Genomic DNA, 19,781 nt, shown 5'->3' with positions numbered 1-19,781 from the left:
GAAGATGCTTTCTTTTTTCCATTGTATGAATTTAGCTTTTCTGTCAAAAATCAGGTGTTCATAGATGTATGGATTAATATCAGGGTTTTCATTTTCATTCCATTGGTCAACCTGTTTGTTTTTATGCCAATAACAAGCTTTTTTTCGTTACTATAGCTCTAAAGTAGAACTTAATGGCCCCTGAAGTTCCTTTATTGCACAGGATTGTTTTGGATATCCTGGGTATTTGGTATTCCATATACAATTGAGTATTGTACTTTCAAGTTCTGTAAACAATTGTACTGGGGTTTTGAAGAAGATTGGATTGAATCTGTAGGTTGCTTTTTGGAAAATTGACATTTTCACTATGTTGATCCTACATATCCAAGAGCATGGGAGATATTTCCATTTCCTGGCATCTTCTTTGATTTGTTTCTTTATAGACTCAAAATTATTGTTCTAGCCAATTGGGATTAACAGACCTCTATAAAACATTCCACCCAAACACAAAAGAATATACTTTCTTCTCAGTGCCACATGAGCCTCTCTAAAGTCAACCACATACTCAGTACCAAAACAAACCTCAACTGATACAAAAAATGGGAAGAACCCCCTGTATCTTATCAGATCACCATTGCTTAAAGCTAAAATTCAACCACAACACACATTGCAGAAATCCTAAAAACTTATGGAAATTGAACAATTCTCAATTGTATCACTCCTTGGTCAAGGAAGAAATAAAAAATAAATTAAAGCCTTGTTAGAATTCAATGAAATTTAAGACACAGCATACCAAAACTTATGGGACAATATGAAAGCAGTGCTAAGTGAAAGTTTATAGCACTAAGTGCCCACATGAAGAAACTGGAGAAGTGTCACACTAAAGAATTACCATCATGACTGGATGCTCTAGAACAAATGAAGTAAACCTTCCCAGAAGGAGTGTATGCCAGGAAGTAATCAAATTGAAGACTCAAATCAATAAAGTAGAAACAATTAAAACAATACAAAGAATCAATGAAAGAAAGGGTTCTTCAAGAATATTAAGAAGATAGGCAAACCTTTATCCAACTACACATAATGCAGAGAGAGTACATGCAAATTAACAAAACACAAATGAAAAGGGGGACATAACAGATACTGAGGAAATACAGAGAATCATTAGGTCACACTTTCAAAACCTATATTCCAATTTGGAAAATTTAAAGGGAATTGACAATTTTCTGGATAAATATCACTTACCAAAACTGAATATCAAGAACAGAAAAGCCATCTAAATAGATCTGTAACCCCTAATGAAATAGAAGTAGTCAAATCAAAAATCTCCCAACTAAGAAAAACCCAGGGCCAGATGGTTTCAGTGCAGAGATCTATCAGAAATCCAAGAAGTGCTAATGCCAACAATCCTAAAAGTGTTCAACACAATAGAAGTAGAAAGGTCATTGTCAAACTCTTTTGTAAAAAAGGCTACAATTACCTTGGTACACAAACCACACAAAGACACAAATAAGAAAGAGGAATACAGGCCAATCCCTCCCTCCCATGAACATTGATGCAGAAATGCTCAATTAAAATGCTGGCAAATCAAATCCAAGAACATATCAGAAAAATCATCCCCCATGAACAAGTTGGCTTCATCCCAGGGATTCAGAGATGGTTCAACTTATAAAAATCCATCAATGTAATCCACCATATAAACAAACTGAAAAAGAAAAACCACAATTTCCCTCTCATTAGATGCTTAAAAAGACTTTCGTAAAATCCACCCTGCCTTAATGATAAATATCAAAGATAAGAAGAACATACCTAAACATGATAAAGACAATATATAGTAAGTCAACAGCCAACATCAAAGTAAATGGAGAGAAACTCAATGTGATTCCTTTAAAATTAGGAGCAAGACAAGGTTGTTCCACTCTTTCTATATCTCTTCAATATTTTACTTGACATTCAAGCTAGAGCAATAAGACAAGACATGGATATACAAATTGGAAAGGAAGAACTCAAACTTTCAGTATTTACAGATGATATGATAGTTTCCATAAGTGACCTGAAAAATTCTACCAGAGAACTCCTACAGCTGATAAACACTTTCAGGAAAGTGGCAGGATACAAGATTGACTAAAAAAATTAATTGCCCTCCTTATATACAGATGACAAACAGTGTCCAGGAGTACCTACACCCTATAGACAACAAGTAACAGAATACACATGTAGGGCCAGTACACGCCCTGCTTTGCTGCTATTGTCAATAAAAGATAAAAGCAAAGGGGTCAAGACCATGCTGTGAAAACCCACAGAAACAGCTGACCTGAACAAGGGGAGCTCAAGGACCCCAGACTGATAGCTGGTAAACCAGCATCGGACTGTTTCAGATCCCCTGAATGTTGTCAGTTTGTAGGTCTGGTTAATCTATGGGGCCATTGGTAATGGATCCACATTTATCCCTAGTACATGATTGGACTTTGGGAGCCCAATCTACATAGATGGACACTCTCTCAGCCTCGACACAAGGGGAAGGGTCTAGGCTCTGCTTCAAATGCTATGACAGACTTTGAAGATCCCCCACAGAAGGCCTCACCCTCCATTAGGATGGGGATGGGATAGGGTCTTGGTGGAGGACAGGGTAGGAGGGGAGGGAGAGGGAACTGGGATTGACATGGAAAACAAACTTGTTTCTAATTTAAATTTAAAAAAGGAAAAGTGTGACAATTCAAACAGCTTTTGTCTTGATATTTTCAGGCTAGAATTGACCATGCATTTGCTTTCCTATTGCTAACCACATGCTCCATATTCCTCACTTCTCTTTCCAAAGGAATAACGGTACCAGGAAGTGTCACATTTTTATAATTTCTAGATGCTACATTCCCTTCCCACTGCACTACAAGTAATCAAATGAGAAACTTGGCATTACTGATTATCCCTTCCTCTCTTAGTGTCAAGGGATCCACATTGTCTGGTATTGCTGAGTTCCTACCTTGGGGCCTTCTGCAGAGAGATGTCTCCACATGCTATTCAATCTATATATAGGTTGTTGTGGTACAAAATGTGGCTCTTTGTGAAAATGGGCTAAAATACTAATATTTTATATGCAGTTATATATTTTCTAGTAAGAATATGCTACACAATTGACTCCATTGTTTACAGGCTTTTAAACTTGCATTCAGATATGCCACCTGGTTTCCTGAGTATCCCCATCACAGTCAGATTACAGAGATAATACTTAGTTCTAAAACTATGTGAACCAGTTGATTTGATAAATTAACTCTCATCTATCATCTATATGCCTATATATCATCTATCTATCTATCTATCTATCTATCTATCTATCTATCTATCTATCATTTATCATCTCTCTCATACATCTATGTACATTTTCTCTCTTTCCTATGCCTGTTGTCTATCAGTCCAGTCTACCTATCTACCATATTAGTTCTGTCTCTAAGAAACCTGTGCGATTGAAGAAGTAATTTTCTTTTTTTATTTCAAAAAATATTTTTTTACATTTTTTAATTAAATAAAAAACAATCTTTTTTTCCATACCAAATCCAGTTCCCTCTCTCTCTTATCCTCTCATGACCCTGAAACAACCCCCATCCCACCCTTGTTCTACTCCCCAGGAAGGGTGAGGCCTCCCATGGGGGATCATGAAAGTCAATTACATCATTTGGGGCAGGACCTTGGCCCTCCCCTATATATCTAGGCTGAGAGAGCATCCCTCCAAAAGAAATGGGCTCCAAAATCCATGCACTAATGATAAAATACTGGTTCCACTGCCAGAGGTACCATAGGCTGCCCTTGCTTCCCAACTGACACCTACATGTGACACTGACAAGAAGGTATATTCTTTTGTGTTTGGATGAAATGTTCTATAGATGTCCATTAAACCCAGTTACATCATAACTTCTCTTAGTTCCTTTGTTTCTCTGTTAAGTTTCTGTCTGGTAGCTATGTCCAGTGATGAGAGTGGGTTGTTGAAGTCTCCCACTAAGTTTGTGGGGTTTAATTGTGATTTGAGGTTTAGTAATGCATCTTTTATGAATGTGGGTGCCTTTATATTGGAGTATAGATGTTTAGAACTGAGACTTCATCTTGATGGACTTTTCCTGTGATCAATATGAAATTATCTTCATCATCTGTTTTGACTAATTTTAGTTTGATGTCTAATTTGTTAGCTATTAGGATACCTACACCAGCTTGCTTCTTAGGGTCATTTGATTGGAAAATCTTTTCCAATGCTTTACTCTGAGGTAACATCTGTCTTTGAAGTTGAGGTGTGTTTCTTTTATGCAGCAGAATGATGGATTCTGTCTTCATATCCATTCTGTTAGCATGTGTCTTTTTTTAATCGAGTTAAGACCATTGATATTAAGGGATATTGATGACCATTGATTATTAATTCTTATTTGTTTTGGATTTGTTGTTGGTTGCAGTATTGTGTGTGGATTCCCCCTTTCTTCTTTTGGCTTTTTGTAAAGTGGGATTATCTATTGCCTATGTTTTGTGAGTGTAGTTAACTTCATTGGGTTGGAGTTTCCATTCTAGTACTTTTTGTAGGGCTGGATTTGTGGATATGTATTGTTTAAATCTGGTTTTGTCATGGAATATCTTGTTTCTCCATCTTTAGTGATTGGAAGCTTTGCTGGGTATAGTAGTCTGGGTTGGCATCTGTGGTCTCCTAGTGTTTGTAGAACATCTATCCAGGTCCTTCTGGCTTTCAGGGTTTCCGTGGAGAAGTCAGGTATAATTCTGATAGATTTACCTTTATATGTTACTTGGTGTTTTTTCCTTTGCTGCTCTTAATATTGTTTTTTATTCATAATGTTTGTTGTTTTGATTATTATGTGGTGAGAGGACTTTTTGTGGTCCAATCTATTTGGTGTTCTGTAGGCTCTTGTACTTTCATTGGCATGTCTTTCTTTAGGTTGGGAAAGTTTTCTTCTTTGATTTTGTTGAATATTTTCTGTACCTTTGAGTTAGGTTTATTCACCCTCTTCTATACCTATTATTCTTAGGTTTGGTCTTCCATGGTGTCCCATATTTTCTGGATATTTTGTGTTAGGGATTTGTTGGACTCAAAATTTACTTTGATGGATGACTCTATTTCTCCTAGTGTATCTTCTACGTTTGAGATTATGTCTTTCATACAATGTATTCTTTTGGTTATGCTTGTATATGTAGTTTCTGATTGTTTACTCAGCTTTTCTATTTCCAACATTCCCTCAGACTGTGTGTGTGTGTCTTTTTTTATTGGCTGTGTTTCAGCTTTCCAGCCTTGAACTGTTTGGATTGTTTCCTTCACTTGTTTAGTTGTTTCTTTTTTTCTTGGCTTTCCTTGCTTTAAGACATTTCATTATTTCTTGAATTTGTTTAACAGATTTTCTCATTTCCTCTTTGAGGGACTCTATTAATCTTCATAATGTGGTTCTTAAGATTGTTCTCTTCTGCTTCACCTGTGTTGGGATGCTCAGGTCTTGCTGGAGTAGAGTCACTAGACTCTGGTGGTGTCATATTGTTCTTTTCATTGTTGAATGTGTTCTTATATTATTGTCTTCTCATTCCTTCTTCCAGATGGTGCAGGTGGGGTCCTTCCCTCTGTTGGTCAGTACTGGTCAAAGGTTCTCTTCTGATGGGTGCCAGCAGGTCAAATACTCTGATGGCTTTCCTGGTGGGTGCAGGCATGTGTAAGATTCTCCCTCTCTTGGTGGGTAGAGGTGGAACTAGCACTGCAATGTCAGCAGACTCTGGATGGCTTGGCCTGTTGGGCAGGGGAGTTTCACCTGTGCATATTCCCCAGACCGAGAGACTCCAAGGAATGCAAGTGAAAGAAAGGTCAGAAACAGACCCAAACCCCACACTAACCAGTTCCTGTGGGTAGAGTTGGTACTAGGATTTCGATATCGGCAGTACCTAGATGCCTTGGCCTGCTGGGGAAATTCCACCTGTGCACTGTGAGTGCACTGTGCACCCAGAGCAGGAGACCTCAAGTAGGGCACACAGAAGGCAGTTGACTTAATCTTGTGAGGATCTACTGTATATAAGCATAGTTGCTATGAGTGTGCAACAGCCATGTCATATCTAGACAATATCATTAAATAGCACTTTTCCTTTGGTTCTTACAGTCTTTTGCCCATTTTTTTCTTGATATGCCCTGAGGATTGAGGATGTGTTTGAAATACACGCCTTACCTCCTTGCACCCCCATCTCCCTTTTATGCTTAAACATTTAGCTCCCAGTATCTTCTTTCTGTTCTTTATTGTCACACATGTCCTACTATCACACACACACACACACACACACACACACACACACATATATATTGCATATGTATATATATATATATATATATATATATATATATATATATATATATATATTGAAGGCAGGGATAATGAGTTCACCAGACCCAAGATAACTGATAAATAGGTGTTTTATTGGGAAACATCTCATACAGATAATAATAAAGAACTACTGAAGCCTGTCTTTGCCCTTCCAATCTGATCTGAAACCCAGGAGAGAGAGAGAGAGAGAGAGAGAGAGAGAGAGAGAGAGAGAGAGATCCAGACAAAGCCAGAGAGATTCCAGAGAGAGCCAGAGAGCAAGCACCCACCTCATGCTTCCCTCTTTCTAGTTTAGTCAGTACCTGAAGCCATACCCAAAGGGGTGTGGCCACTAACACAAATACAGTGGCAAGGCTAGATGTCTACAATTCCCCTTTTAGTCTAAAAAAAAGAAGGTTTAGGCCTATGCAAAACTATATACCATGATAACAAACGTCAAGAATATTCCAGGAGAAGGAAAGGTAACCATACCTTCTACCAGCAAGAACAACACTAAGCAATAGACACGTACTACATGCCCAGTATCAGTTTAAAGGCATGACAGAGATAACCCCAATAGGAGTCCTAATCTGGAAAATTTAAGTCTTGTCTATCTAGGATAAGAGAGTATATAGCTATGACTCTGTAGTCTTCAATCCCTCAAAGACCTGAGAAGGAAAATAACATTACTAGAGTAGACAGGGAGTGCAAGCATGTGAATTCCTAAAGATGCAAGTGAAAACAGAAACAGAAGGCTACCTGGACAGTCAACCAATGTTGGTCTCACAGCAATGTAGGAGTGAGCAACTTTGGCTAAGGCCTAATGTATCAGACAGACCATCTCAGAAGCAGGGAAATTGAAAAAACTGTCTTACCCTGACTTGGCAAGGTTTAGCAGTCTTCTTTATGTTTATCTCCTGAAAGCTCAGTTAGAACAGCATGTCCAAGGTCAGCAGTCGAGGTGGCAGCAGTTCTTTGCCCAAGAGGCCAGTAGCTGAGGAGAGAACAAACTCCAGATGCTTGGTGCCCATGAAACTCTTGGGAATAGCTTCTTCATATTCATTGCATTTTGTTTAAGCCTTTGTCTTGTGGCCCACTTTCCCATTCATGTCATTCCACCCCATTTGACCCATACACCCAGTATTCCCTTTTCTACTTTCATTTTACCTGCATTCTAACTCCCCCTCCCAAATGCATCCCCCATTGCCAATTACTGGTTTTTAGTTTCCTAGCTTCCACATGCAACCCAAGTTAGATATACAAAACAGCTAATACTCTCAAGTAAGAGAACTTTAATCATTTTCATTTTTGAATTGGGTGACATCACTAAGCATAAGTTTTTCCTTTATGGGTAAGAGAGGTATTTTCATCTTATATGTTGAACCTCACCAGCATCTCTGGAATTAAACCAGCTTGGATTCAGTGATTGATGTTTCTGACATAATCTTCAATTCATTACTCAAATATGGACCTCCTATTACAATGAAAGCACTTTAACAGAATCATTGTGACTCACCTCACACTCTTCCACTCTATATATACTCTCTGTGTTAAAAATGTCCCTGCCAGTTCCTACATAATTCCTCCTATGGAACAGAAGATTGAAATATGTTATTTCCCTGATGTCTTTAAACCCCATGATTTCTTTGTAACTTACTTTTTTCTGTGTGTTGTTGCAGGGAACAACTTAATAACATGAGGGGCATCAGGGCTTTATGACAACAAGGAATTCCCCAAGTGAGAGATATTTGATCTTGGCTACTTTCTAGATGGCAATGGAGACTTTACAAAAAGTGACTACTTCGTGCTTTTCTCAACAGGTAATAGAAACTTCTTATCATGGTTCCAATTGTCTGAGGATCTGTAGGACTTGCACAGTGACTTTACAGGGTGGTGGCAGATTTAAAATTTATGCATGATCAGGAGCAAGACTTCTAGTGCCCATGCACTCTCCTTGATAAAGCACACCCTCCCTGTCTGGCCATGAAAGTGAAGTGTTTGATTGTTCGTTCATTATTCAAGATTGGAAAGGCTAGAGTGTAGGCCATTTATTTTCTTCATTTAGATATGTCACAGAGATACCAAAGACACCATCCTAGAAAGCAAACTTCTTCTATACTTTACTCACCATGAAAATGGAGATTTCTTTACAATGTAAATTCATGTCTTTTTTCTGTGTTTCTGTGTTACTTACTTCCAGGGTGAACTATGTATCTATGTATCCAAAAATACCAAAGGTTCTGTAGCACACTTGGGAAACAGATGAGTGAATAATTCATGTTAATGCAGTTGTAAAAGTGCAATCTGAAATCATCACACATTCCAGGACCAGAGGGTTGTTAGAGAGAAATTTCTACTTTGTTCTTTCTTATGTCTCATTTTAAGCACAAAATAGAGAAACATTCTCATGAAAGCCCTTTTCTCAGTGCGAACGGGCATGAATCATACAGAATTTTCAGAAGAAAACACAGCTCATTTTACAGAAAGGTGTAAACCACTGGAATAGGATGTTTCCTCTAAGTTCAGAGTCATCAAGTTTGTCTTGGGATGATAAAGACATTGTAGATGTACCACAATGCCCAGCAGTATTCACAGGGCTCCCCGTGCTCCAGATTCAGAACAAGGAATATTGGGTCCAGACTTGTAATACCTGTGCTATCTGGATACTGAGCTCCCTTTCTTTTTTCCATTTTTTATTTGAATTAAAACCAAGATTGTTTTACATTTCAATATCAGTTCCCTCTCCCTCCCATCCTCTCCTACCCCCCCAACTAAAACCCTATCTATCACATACCCTTTCTGATCCCCATTGAGTGTGAGGACTTCCATGGGGGGGGTCTTCAGAGTCTGTCATATCCTTTGGGATAGGGCCTAGGCCCACCCCCATGTTTCTTGGCTCAGGGAGTATCCCTCTATTTGGAATGGGTTCCCAAAGTCCATATGTATGCTAGGGATAAGTACTGACCTACTACAGGAGGCCCCATAGATTTTTGAGGTCTCTTTACTGACATCCACATTCCTGGGGACTGGATCACTCCTGTGCTTGTTTACCAGCTATCAGTCTGAGGACCAAGGGCTCCCCATTGTTCAGGTCAGCTGTTTTTGTGGTTTTCAACAGCCTGTTCTGGACCCCTTTGCTCATCACTTGTCTTTCTCTGCAAATGGATTCCAGTTCAGTTCAGTGACTATATGTGGGTGCCTATTTCTACTTCCACCAGCTGCTGGATGAAGGCTATAGGATGGCATATAAGTCAGTCATCAATCTCATTATCAAGGAGGGTATTTAAGATAGCCTCTCCTCTGTTGCTTAGATTTTTAGTTGGTGTCATCTTTGTAGATCTACAGACATTTCCCTAGTGCCTAATTTCTCTTTAAACCCAAAATGTCTCCCTCTATTAAGGTATCTCCTTTCTTGTTTTCTTCTATTCTTCCCCTGACTCAACCTTTCTGCTCCCTTATGCTCTCCTCACCCCTCCTCTTCTCCCCTTCTCATTCTCCTAGCTCCCTCCCCCTGCCCCAATGCTCCCAATTTGCTCAGGAGATCTTGTCCATTTCCCTTTCTCCATGGAACCATGTATGTCTCTCTTAGGGTCCTCCATGTTCACAATCTTCTCTGGTGGTATGGATTGTAGGCTGATACTCCTTTATGTCTAAAATCCACATATGAGTGAGTACAAACCATGTTTGTTTTTTTGTGACTGGGTTACCTCGCTCAGAATGGTATCTTATAGTTCCATCCATTTGCGAATTTCAAGATTCCATTGTTTTTTTTCTGCTGAGTAGTACTTTCCAAAATATACAAAGAACTCAAGAAGCTAGTCTCAAAAACACCAAACAATCCAATTAAAAAGTGGGGTACAGAACTAAACAGAATTCTCAATGGAGGAATCTAAAATGCCTGAAAGACATATAAGTGCTCAACATCCTTAGCCATTAGGGAAATGCAAGCCAAAACAACTCTGAGATACCATCTTACTCCTGTCAGAATGGCTAAAACCAAAAACACTAAAGACAGCTTATGCAGGAGTGGATGTAGAAAAAGGGGAACACTTCTCCACTGCTGGTGGGAGTGTCAACTTGTACAGCCACTTTGGAAATCAGTATGGCGACTCATCAGGAAAATGAAAATCTACCACAAGATACAGCAATTCCACTCTTAGTTATACACCCAAAAGAGGCACATTCTACAACAAGGTTCAGCTATGTTCATAGCAGTATTATTTGCATTATCCAGAACCTGGAAGCATCCTGGATGCCCCTCAACTGAAGAATGGATAGAGAAAATGTGGTACTGGGCTCCCATTTTTTGATTTTGTGATCTTTATATTAGAGTAATAATCCCTACTCTATGGCCTCTCTGGTATTTATACACAGTTTGAACCAATACATCTTGCTGAGAAGTGCTTTTGAATGACATATTCCTTAAGACAATGTGTTAAATGGTAATATGCCCCCTTATCCTATTTGTTGAACTAGGTTTCCCTTCACTCATCCATTTATCTAATTACATATCTAATAACACAGAGAGTTACTATTATTCTTTTGTATCTGTACCAGCACCGTGCATCTCAAAAAAATATTTCTTGTGTAGAAGGAATAATTACCTTCTTTTGTTTTTCCTCCCCCACCCCGCAGGAAAATGGATGTGTTCAGGAGAGGGCCTGGCCTGCATGGAGCTGTTTCTATTCCTGATCACTGTTTTCTGGAACTTTAAACTGAAACTCTGGTTCACTCAAAGGACATAGATACAACCCCAGTGGTCAGTGTATTAGCCTCTCTGCTACCCTCTTACCAGCTTCACTTCATTCCTATCTAAAGAGATCAGGTGTCTGTCTCCTGATGTGTTGTCTTTTGCAGTACCCTTTAGGCCAACATACACTTCTTTCTCCTGTGAGGACCCTGGGTGCTTTCTCCCTTCTCATAGTTCCCACATCCTTCAAGATTCAGGAGACACACATATTCCATTGTGCAGATTATGGAGTCATGACACACACATATGTGTACTTCCCTATTCTCTGTAACATAGTTTCTATACCTTGTGTCCATGTGTATCTAAACTTGAGCTATTAATGCAGCTTAACTATAATACCAAGAATTTATTATCTTACAATTATTCATAGTAATTTATTTTCTGTGTGTTCTCAATAATAAGGTCTTTTGATTGATAAAAGCCTTTGCTCAGACTTTTATTACAATTCAGGCTAGAAACAAAACAACACAGATTCTTAATGTATTGTGCTGATCCATGTAAGGTGAAGAAGAGCACATGTAAAGAGGGAGTCCAAGGGAAAGAACTCAATCATACTCCAGGCATGGTAGCATATAATAGTTATACCAGTGTTTAGGAGGCAGAGACACGAGGATTCCTTGGGCTTAGTGCCCTCCCATATTTAGGTCCTAATGTCTCTGACAGAATCTCAGAAAACAAGATGAGTTTGTGAGAAATAGCCCCCAAGGATTCCCTTTGGTCTCTACATGGATATGTTTTTGTTCTCAGACATTCAACTAATCATGTGCACCCTAACTCTTCCTTCCCCAACACAAAAGAGAATGTAAAGGGGAAGACAGTAAGAAAGTTCTTTGAGCTTCCATTGGAGTAGCTGTCGGTGTTTGGATTTAAAACAGATAAACATTAACAGAGCAGCAGTGCCTTGTAGAGAAATACAGTGAGAACAAACTGCAGGGAGGAATAAACACATAGGGTGGGGGGTGCCCTGCTTTAACATTTTACAATATTAAAGGATAGCATTTTAATGATGTTTTATTTACTATTATCATATAATACATCCAGACTATAACCTCTCCTCCCTCTATTCCTCCCAGTCCCATTCCACCTCCTTTCTCCGTAAGATCCACTCCCTCCTATTTCTCTTCAGAAAAGAACAGGCCTCCCAGGCATATCAATCAAACACAGCATAACAAGATCTCATAAGACTAGGCACAATTCCTCATATCAAAGCTGGACAAGACAACCTACTATGAGGAAAACGGTCCAAATAGCAGGCAAAAAGTCAGAGATACTACTCCAATGGTTAAGCGTCCCACAAAAGAACACCGAGCTAAACAATCACATCCTGTATTCAGAGGACCTAGCACAGACCCAGGTAGGCTCTATGACAGCTGTTTTAGTCTCTTCAAGCCCCCATGAACACTACTTAATTGAATCTGTGGGCTCTGTTCTCCTGGTGTCCTTGACCCCTACAATCCTTTCTCTCACTCTTACACAGGGTTTCTCAAGCTCTGCATAATGTTTGGCTGTTAGTCTCTGCATCTGCTCCCATCAGTTGCCAGAGAAAACCTCTCTGAAGATGACTGGGTAAGGCACCAATCTATGAGTATAGGTGAAAACCATTAGGAATCATTTCATTGACTTTTTAGGGGGTGGAGTCATTTGTGTTTGGTTCTACCCTAGGTCTCGAGCCAGCCAGCATCCAGTTCCTGGCCATCCAGGCAGTGTCAGGCATGGGCTCCCTCTTGTGGCTTTTGCCGCAAATAGAGGAGTCATTGGTTGGACACTCCCATAAGCTCTGAGCCACTTTTACCCCAGCACAGCTTGGAGACAGGACAGGTATGGGTCAAAAGCTTTGTGGTTGGGTTGGTGTCCCAGTCCTAAAACGGGAAACTTGCCTGGTAACAGAAGATGGCAGCCTCAGGCTCTGTATCCTCCATTACCAGGAGTCTTCACTAGAGTTGTGGGATATTCTACTGTGATCCCTGAGATTGCATTAATTAAATAAAATCAACATTAATTCAAGAGGTGCAGCCAGAAACTAGTTGACAAGTAGTAGCTATAGAGAGTAAGAGGGAGTCTGTAAAATGGATAGGGAAATACACAGGAAGTAGTGAGGAAGGACGTTGAGTTTAGTTCCTTTTTTGATTTGGGACAGTGGAAGAGACACTTTCTTTCTGAGATGCTGGCTAAGCAGTAATGTGAGCTGCTTGCTCCTTGGGCTTTCATTGCTAGCAGTTTTCACCCCAGCATCTGTATTCCAAGTCTTTGCTGGAAAAATTGTAAGCTTGGGATTTAGTTTCAAAACAACATACTAGGGATACCCTAGTATGTTCCAGGAAGTTTCCATTGCACTAGGTTTCCACATTTCCCCATTCCAGTTTTCCCTCCATGTACTCACTCCCTCTCTCTGTCCCTCCCTCTCCCACCTGATCCATCCTGTTCTCATATCCAGGTATCTCCAGTCCACAGAAAAATTAATTCTATTTCCCTTTCCCAGGGAGACACATGTCCACTCCCCACCCCCAGACCTCCTTGTATCTTAGTCTCTATGGGTCTGTGTGTTGTCGTTTGATTCACTTTTATTTAACAGTTAATACTCACAGTGGCACAGATATGTGGATGGAAGTTCTGTCCCACCCAGTCCCACAGTAGTTTAGTCCCAAATAAACACAAAGTCTTATATTAATTATAAATTACTTGACTAACTGCTCAGGATTATTAATATCTAGTTCTTACAATTTAAATTAACCCATAATTCTTATCTATGTTTAGCCATGTGGCTTTGTATCTTTTCTCAGTGAGGAGGTCTCATCTTACTTTCTCTGTGTCTGGCTGGCAACTAACTCTCTGCCTTTCTCTTCCCAGAATTCTAGTCTGGGTAGCCCTACCTGGCTATTGGCCAGTCAGCATTTTATTAAACCAATATGAGTGACAAATCTTTACATTGTACAAGATCATTACCCCACATCACAGACCTTTGATATCTCCATGTCCTTTGGTGATAACACAGAACACGAACATAGGTGTGGCCTGAGCTGCAGCAGGAACATGGACCTAGACACAGCTCTGGTTGCAGTACAGACCACAGACATCAACATGGCCTCAGGTGGCTGCACAGGATCCTGTTTTCACACCCATTTTGTTAGTCTGTGTCTTTTTAATGGGGAATTGAGTCAAGTGGTATTGAGATATATCAATGATTAATGATTGCTGCTTTCTGTTATTTTGTTGTTGCTACCGTTGTGGTGGTGATGTGTGTGTGTGTGTGTGTGTGTGTGTGTGTGTGTGTGTGTGTGTGTGTGTTTGTGTACAAGCTTACATTCTTTAGGTTTTGTTGGTGTGATATTATTATTTCCCACATTTTATCGGTATAGTTAACTTTCTTTTGTTGTTTTTTGTTTAATATTTTTTATCTTACTGGTTTATTTTATGTATATAGATGTTTTGTTAGCATGTATGTCTGCATACCAGAAGTGGGCATTGTATTTCTTATATCTACAGTTAAAGTCAGTTTTGAGCCACCATGTGGTTGCTGAGAATTGAATCCTGGACCTATGGAAGTATAGCCAGTGATATTAACTGTTGAGTCATTTCCTTATCTCATAGTCTGGTATTTAAAAGTCACAATATCAATGCCTACTTCCAGGCCCATATCTGTAAATATATGATCACATGGACATAATTTCTCACATTTTATGCAATATATACAAAGATTATGTCTAATAGAAAACATGGTTCTTTATAAATGTGGACTCAAATACTTACATCTTGTATAATTAGCTATGTCTTTTACTAAAACATAATCCAGAAAAGACCCCAAATAACCAAACATGGATATGATTATTTTATTTTTGAATTAACTTTAAACTGATGAATAGAAACAAATGTAGAGGGAACTTGGCAGTTAAGAGCTCTTGCAAAGGATGTGGTTTGTTTCTCAGCACCCACAAGACTGTTCTACCTCTAACTCACCATCTCCTCTTCTGGCCTCTGATGGTATTGCATGAATATAGTGAACACACAGACAAGCATGCAAACACACATACACATAAATATAATAAATAATTTAAAATACCCATCTCAAATGTTTAGCAGTTATTTACAGTGAAACACTGAAAAATGCTTCTTTTTTGTAATTATACAACACACTTTATCACCAACATATGAGAACCTTTTACTCAGCTCTAATTATCAACTTTTCCATAGCCTTCTCCCATCTATTCTCTCAAAATTAAATTGACTATCCTTTTACTCTAAATTTCTACTAACATCAACATTTAAAATACTTTTTTGAGATTATAATCTAATTATATCATTTCCCTCTTTCCTTTCCCCTCTGTAATACCTTCCATGTATTTCCATGCTGACACACTTGCTTTCTTTCAACTTTCAACTTTAATTCCAGGGAAGAGTAGATACGGATCTTGTGTTTGGCTTCCTTCCTTCAGCATAACACTTTCCACTTCCATCCACAGTATGAGTAAGATCAAATTTAAATGACAGCATAGCACTCTATCATATGCCTGCATCATAGTTTCATCATCTGTCAATAATAGGTGCATATTAAAACCTTTGCATTCCTACTCTATATTGAAAATGTCACAGTACCCACAGGACTGTAGAGTCTGTTCCATACACCTATTCTAGTGTCTGTGGGAACATAATAGTATTGGAGCTGGTGATGATGTAGGAGTTCTGGATTTCATTTTTGAGGAATTTCAAGGATGTTCTCCATTGTGACACTTACAGTTAACATTACTCCAATAGTTTCTCCTTATTCTCCATATTCTCACCAGCACTTATTCTCTGCCATGTTTTTAACAGTAGACAACAGTACTCTAAGAATGTGGTATCTCACTGTGGTTTTGGTAAGATTTCCTGAGTACTTCTGACTACTACCTCAGAACTATGTGATACATATCTCAATCCAGATTTGCTGACAGCCTTACATTGTATGCATTTAATATTTTACCAGTAGAGGATGACCAATGCCATATTTTTCTAAGTCCATAGGTAGTGTGTGGTTCAGCATGACCTGGGAGAGTACATACAGAGGACAGTCTGTCTTCTTGTGTTGGGGTAGCCCGATACAACTTTTCTAAAGCAACCAGCTTATGGTCAGGCACTGTAGGATTCTGCATGGCTTTTGGCAGAATAACCATGAAGAGATAACTGCCAGGCATTTGTAATACAACCTGTTGCCACATGCTAATTCTTTTCCCACAAAGGATGTTTGTATTAAATTGTGCCTCCTGGCTTTGGGGCCTAAATGGTGTCGAAGTCTTGTGGAGAGTCTATTTCCCACCAAGACACCATTCAGACATATTGTGATTTTGTAGCCATGAAAAAGCTCCTAGTGACGTAAGGCATTTCTGTTCCATGGCTGCCCAGGTTCCCATACGAATCATGGCAATTCTAGAGGATCCATCTGTAAGCACAGGGACATTAGTCCCTGCCTGTTATAGCTCACTGAATTGTAGTAAACACTGAGAAATACTTAAGGTTCTGTTCTGGCTCCACCCCACAATCTCTCTGACATCACAGGTAATAGGGGAGGGTTGTGGTCACAGTTCATGGCTGGCAGGTTAATATTGTCGCAAAAGATCAATACACAGACACGCAATGGGAATGGGTCAATGAAGTGCTATCATGAGTGGCTCAATATTGGTTTAGAGTCCAAGGCATTGACTTCCCCTTCTTTCAAATGTTTCCACTGCTCCTGGCTAGCGACAGGTAATTAGATGTGACAGAGAAAACCCTTGATTCTGACATTCTTGACTATTATATTTCTATTATACTAAGTTTGGACATTATTGATTCTAACTTCGTTGGCTTAGCTCTTGCACTTGGTCTAAGAAAAGTTGTCTGAATAAGTTACAAGAACAACCAATTTTAGTAGCACAGATTCATAAAATGTTAAAAGTATTACAGCATGAAAACATACCAATTCAAAACAAACCTGTAAAATATTTGAACAAGTCCTTGCATTTCTTCTACTCTTCCCTCTTCATTGTTAAAATGTTGAATTGAAATTTCTTTATGGGTTAAAGCAAAGTAGATACTTGAGACACTGGCAATGCAACTATTTTCTTTATGTTAGTTGTCAGAGATCACCATGTCAAAAAGATATCTCTCTATAGGATTCTGCCTATGAATGCCTCTTCCTTGAAAGACAAAGTAAACATGAAGGCCAACTGACTGGTTAAACTGCCATATTCCCATCAAATTTTCCTTGCCAACCTCACAGCCTTGCATTCCTCTACACTCTGTCATTTCAGGGTGGCAGAGAGGTTTTCTTTTTTTTTTTTTTGTTTTGGCTTGTAAATATGTCATTACCTATATGACTTAGAGGAGGTGGGCAGGATCCTTTGTGGCCTTCTAGTCTTCCTCCTGGTCCTCACAGGTCAGGTTCAATCCCTATTGGTGGTGACCTCAGTTCTTCTCAGAATGGGGGGACTCATCATATGATTTCCTGTGGTAACAGATGCCACATGGAGTTCACAGATACTCCTCTGTGTGCTTTCTTCTGAATACATGTTGATTTACCTGAAATTATCAGATGGAATGAAAAAGCTGGTTTTTCTTATTTTCCTAATCCTGTTTCACAATTAAAAACACCACTTTGGTTTTGTTTATAGCTGTTTATATCTCAATATATTTTCTCTAGGAAAAATTTTCTACAATTGAATTTATACAATAATAATGCTGAGTCCAGGTTTCTTTAATTAAAGTTTATATGTTTTAAGAAAAAAATCTTCACTGTGGTGAAGAAGATAGAAATTTACAAGTCCAGAATCAAATGACGTCTGAACTACTTGCTTTCTTTTATAGTGATTTTTCCCAAGTCTTTATAGGACCTATCTTCTTTGTGAATATTAGGTAATGTTTTTGAATATATAAATACATCCCTATCTTCTAAGAGAGTCAGAAAGCATCTGAGACCTTTACCAGAGATTTCTCTACATTTCGTAATCACCTTACTAAGGCTTCCATTGATAAATTTGACAAATGCCTTTGTTTTTTATTTTATTTGAAATTGTTCCCATATCAGAACAAGGTGTTGGAGGAAAACATTCTTCCCATTTTCTCAGTCACCGTGCCTCATATTTGGCTCCAGAACAAACTATTTCTTTTTATTCCCTTGAGTGATAGATATTTCTTAGACACAGGAGAGGAACTATTTCAGAAGAGAAAGATGACTCAGAGTCAGAATGAAGAGGAACCAATATGGAAAAGAAAGGGTGTGTATAATTTCAAAGTCATGATATACTTGAATAAATATGGCACTATGAAATCCATTCAATTGTGCAATGAATATCCACTAGTAATTTTTCATAAAAATACCAACATATTTTTAAAATTATGTGATGTTGATGAGAGAAGGACAAGCTAGCAAACAAAATGCAATAAAGGGTCAATAAAAAATTCTCACAAGAATAACTTGATCTTTGATGGAGTTACAGTCATTGGTAATGTTCCAAGTATCACCAACAGCTCTTTCCTCAAAAAGCAAAGGAAAATGCCAACAAGGTGAGCTCAAAGGCCCATCTCTCTTTAAGTGTTCTTTGATTCTTGTATTTTATAAAAGGAAAAGTTGATCCAAAGCATCTTGATGACTTACAAATGTGCCAGACCAAGTATCACTGCAGGCATGAAAAAAAATCTGAGACTGTTTTATTCAAACCTATTCTTTGAGATTTTAGAGCAATATGAATTGAGTAACAAATTATTGTTTACTTTGTTATAGACAATGAGGGTAAACATGACTTTGGGTTGTTGAAATTAATCTGAGCTCCCTGTGTAGCTATTTTTGTAAACTTTGAACAAGATTACAAAACTTAAGCAAACTTTTATGACTTCTATGTTAAAATAATGATGACATAATTATTAACCAGGTTCATGGTAGCGTGACTGCTACTTATTATGATCAGTATAGTGCCATAGTTCATAGTTAAGCAATTATGATGGATATAGTTGAACTCTATGCCTTTATGCAAGTAAAGGGGTAAGATGCAAGAAATATGGCTTAAGTTATATGCCCACTTTGGCTCAAGCATTTTAATACTTGGTACCTACTTGGTGGCACTGTTTGGGGAAGAGGTTAGGTTATATCAATTGTTGTACAGACTCTATAGACTATTGTGCTTATTCATGTTTTACATCTGGACTGGTGGGACTAGGAAAATTCAAATACCTTTCTTTAAGAATCTATGGTAAAGCCAGGGAAGAAGTATGCCTATTAGATAATAGCTTTGAATTCTAAATTCTTCTGGCTATGAGCTGTGAGACACTGATAGTTCTTTCTGTCCTATCACCTTCAGAAAAATGTCTTTCATGATTGAACTACACAACACTGAAAAGCAAGGAACTTTTTTAGCTAAAAGTTTGACATATATATTTTCTGATTCAAGGTGTGTTAGTGACAGCTATATTTTTATCTTGTTGTTATAAATGGCCAAAGAGTGAAATAAAGAGCTATGAGGCTTACATTGCTGAACAAAATAAGTCCAAATGTTTAATATAACAAAGAATTATTTAAAAATATGTATGACCATGGTGGTGCACAAATTATTTCTAGCCATTGGTACAATCTAGGAAAAGAATTGTCAGTTTGAGGTTAATCTAAGATATATAGTAAGACTTTACTAAAACAAATGTATTTCAGAGAATCTACAAGCTCTTCATACGTCATAAATTCCTATGTGGTCACTAACCTGAGAAAATAAATATTGAGTAGTTTTTTCCATCTC

The sequence above is a fragment of the Cricetulus griseus genome, chromosome 3 (genome assembly GCF_003668045.3).
Source record: "Cricetulus griseus strain 17A/GY chromosome 3, alternate assembly CriGri-PICRH-1.0, whole genome shotgun sequence".
NCBI classification, from domain to species: Eukaryota; Metazoa; Chordata; class Mammalia; order Rodentia; family Cricetidae; genus Cricetulus; species Cricetulus griseus.
This window is presented reverse-complemented; position numbering follows the sequence as displayed.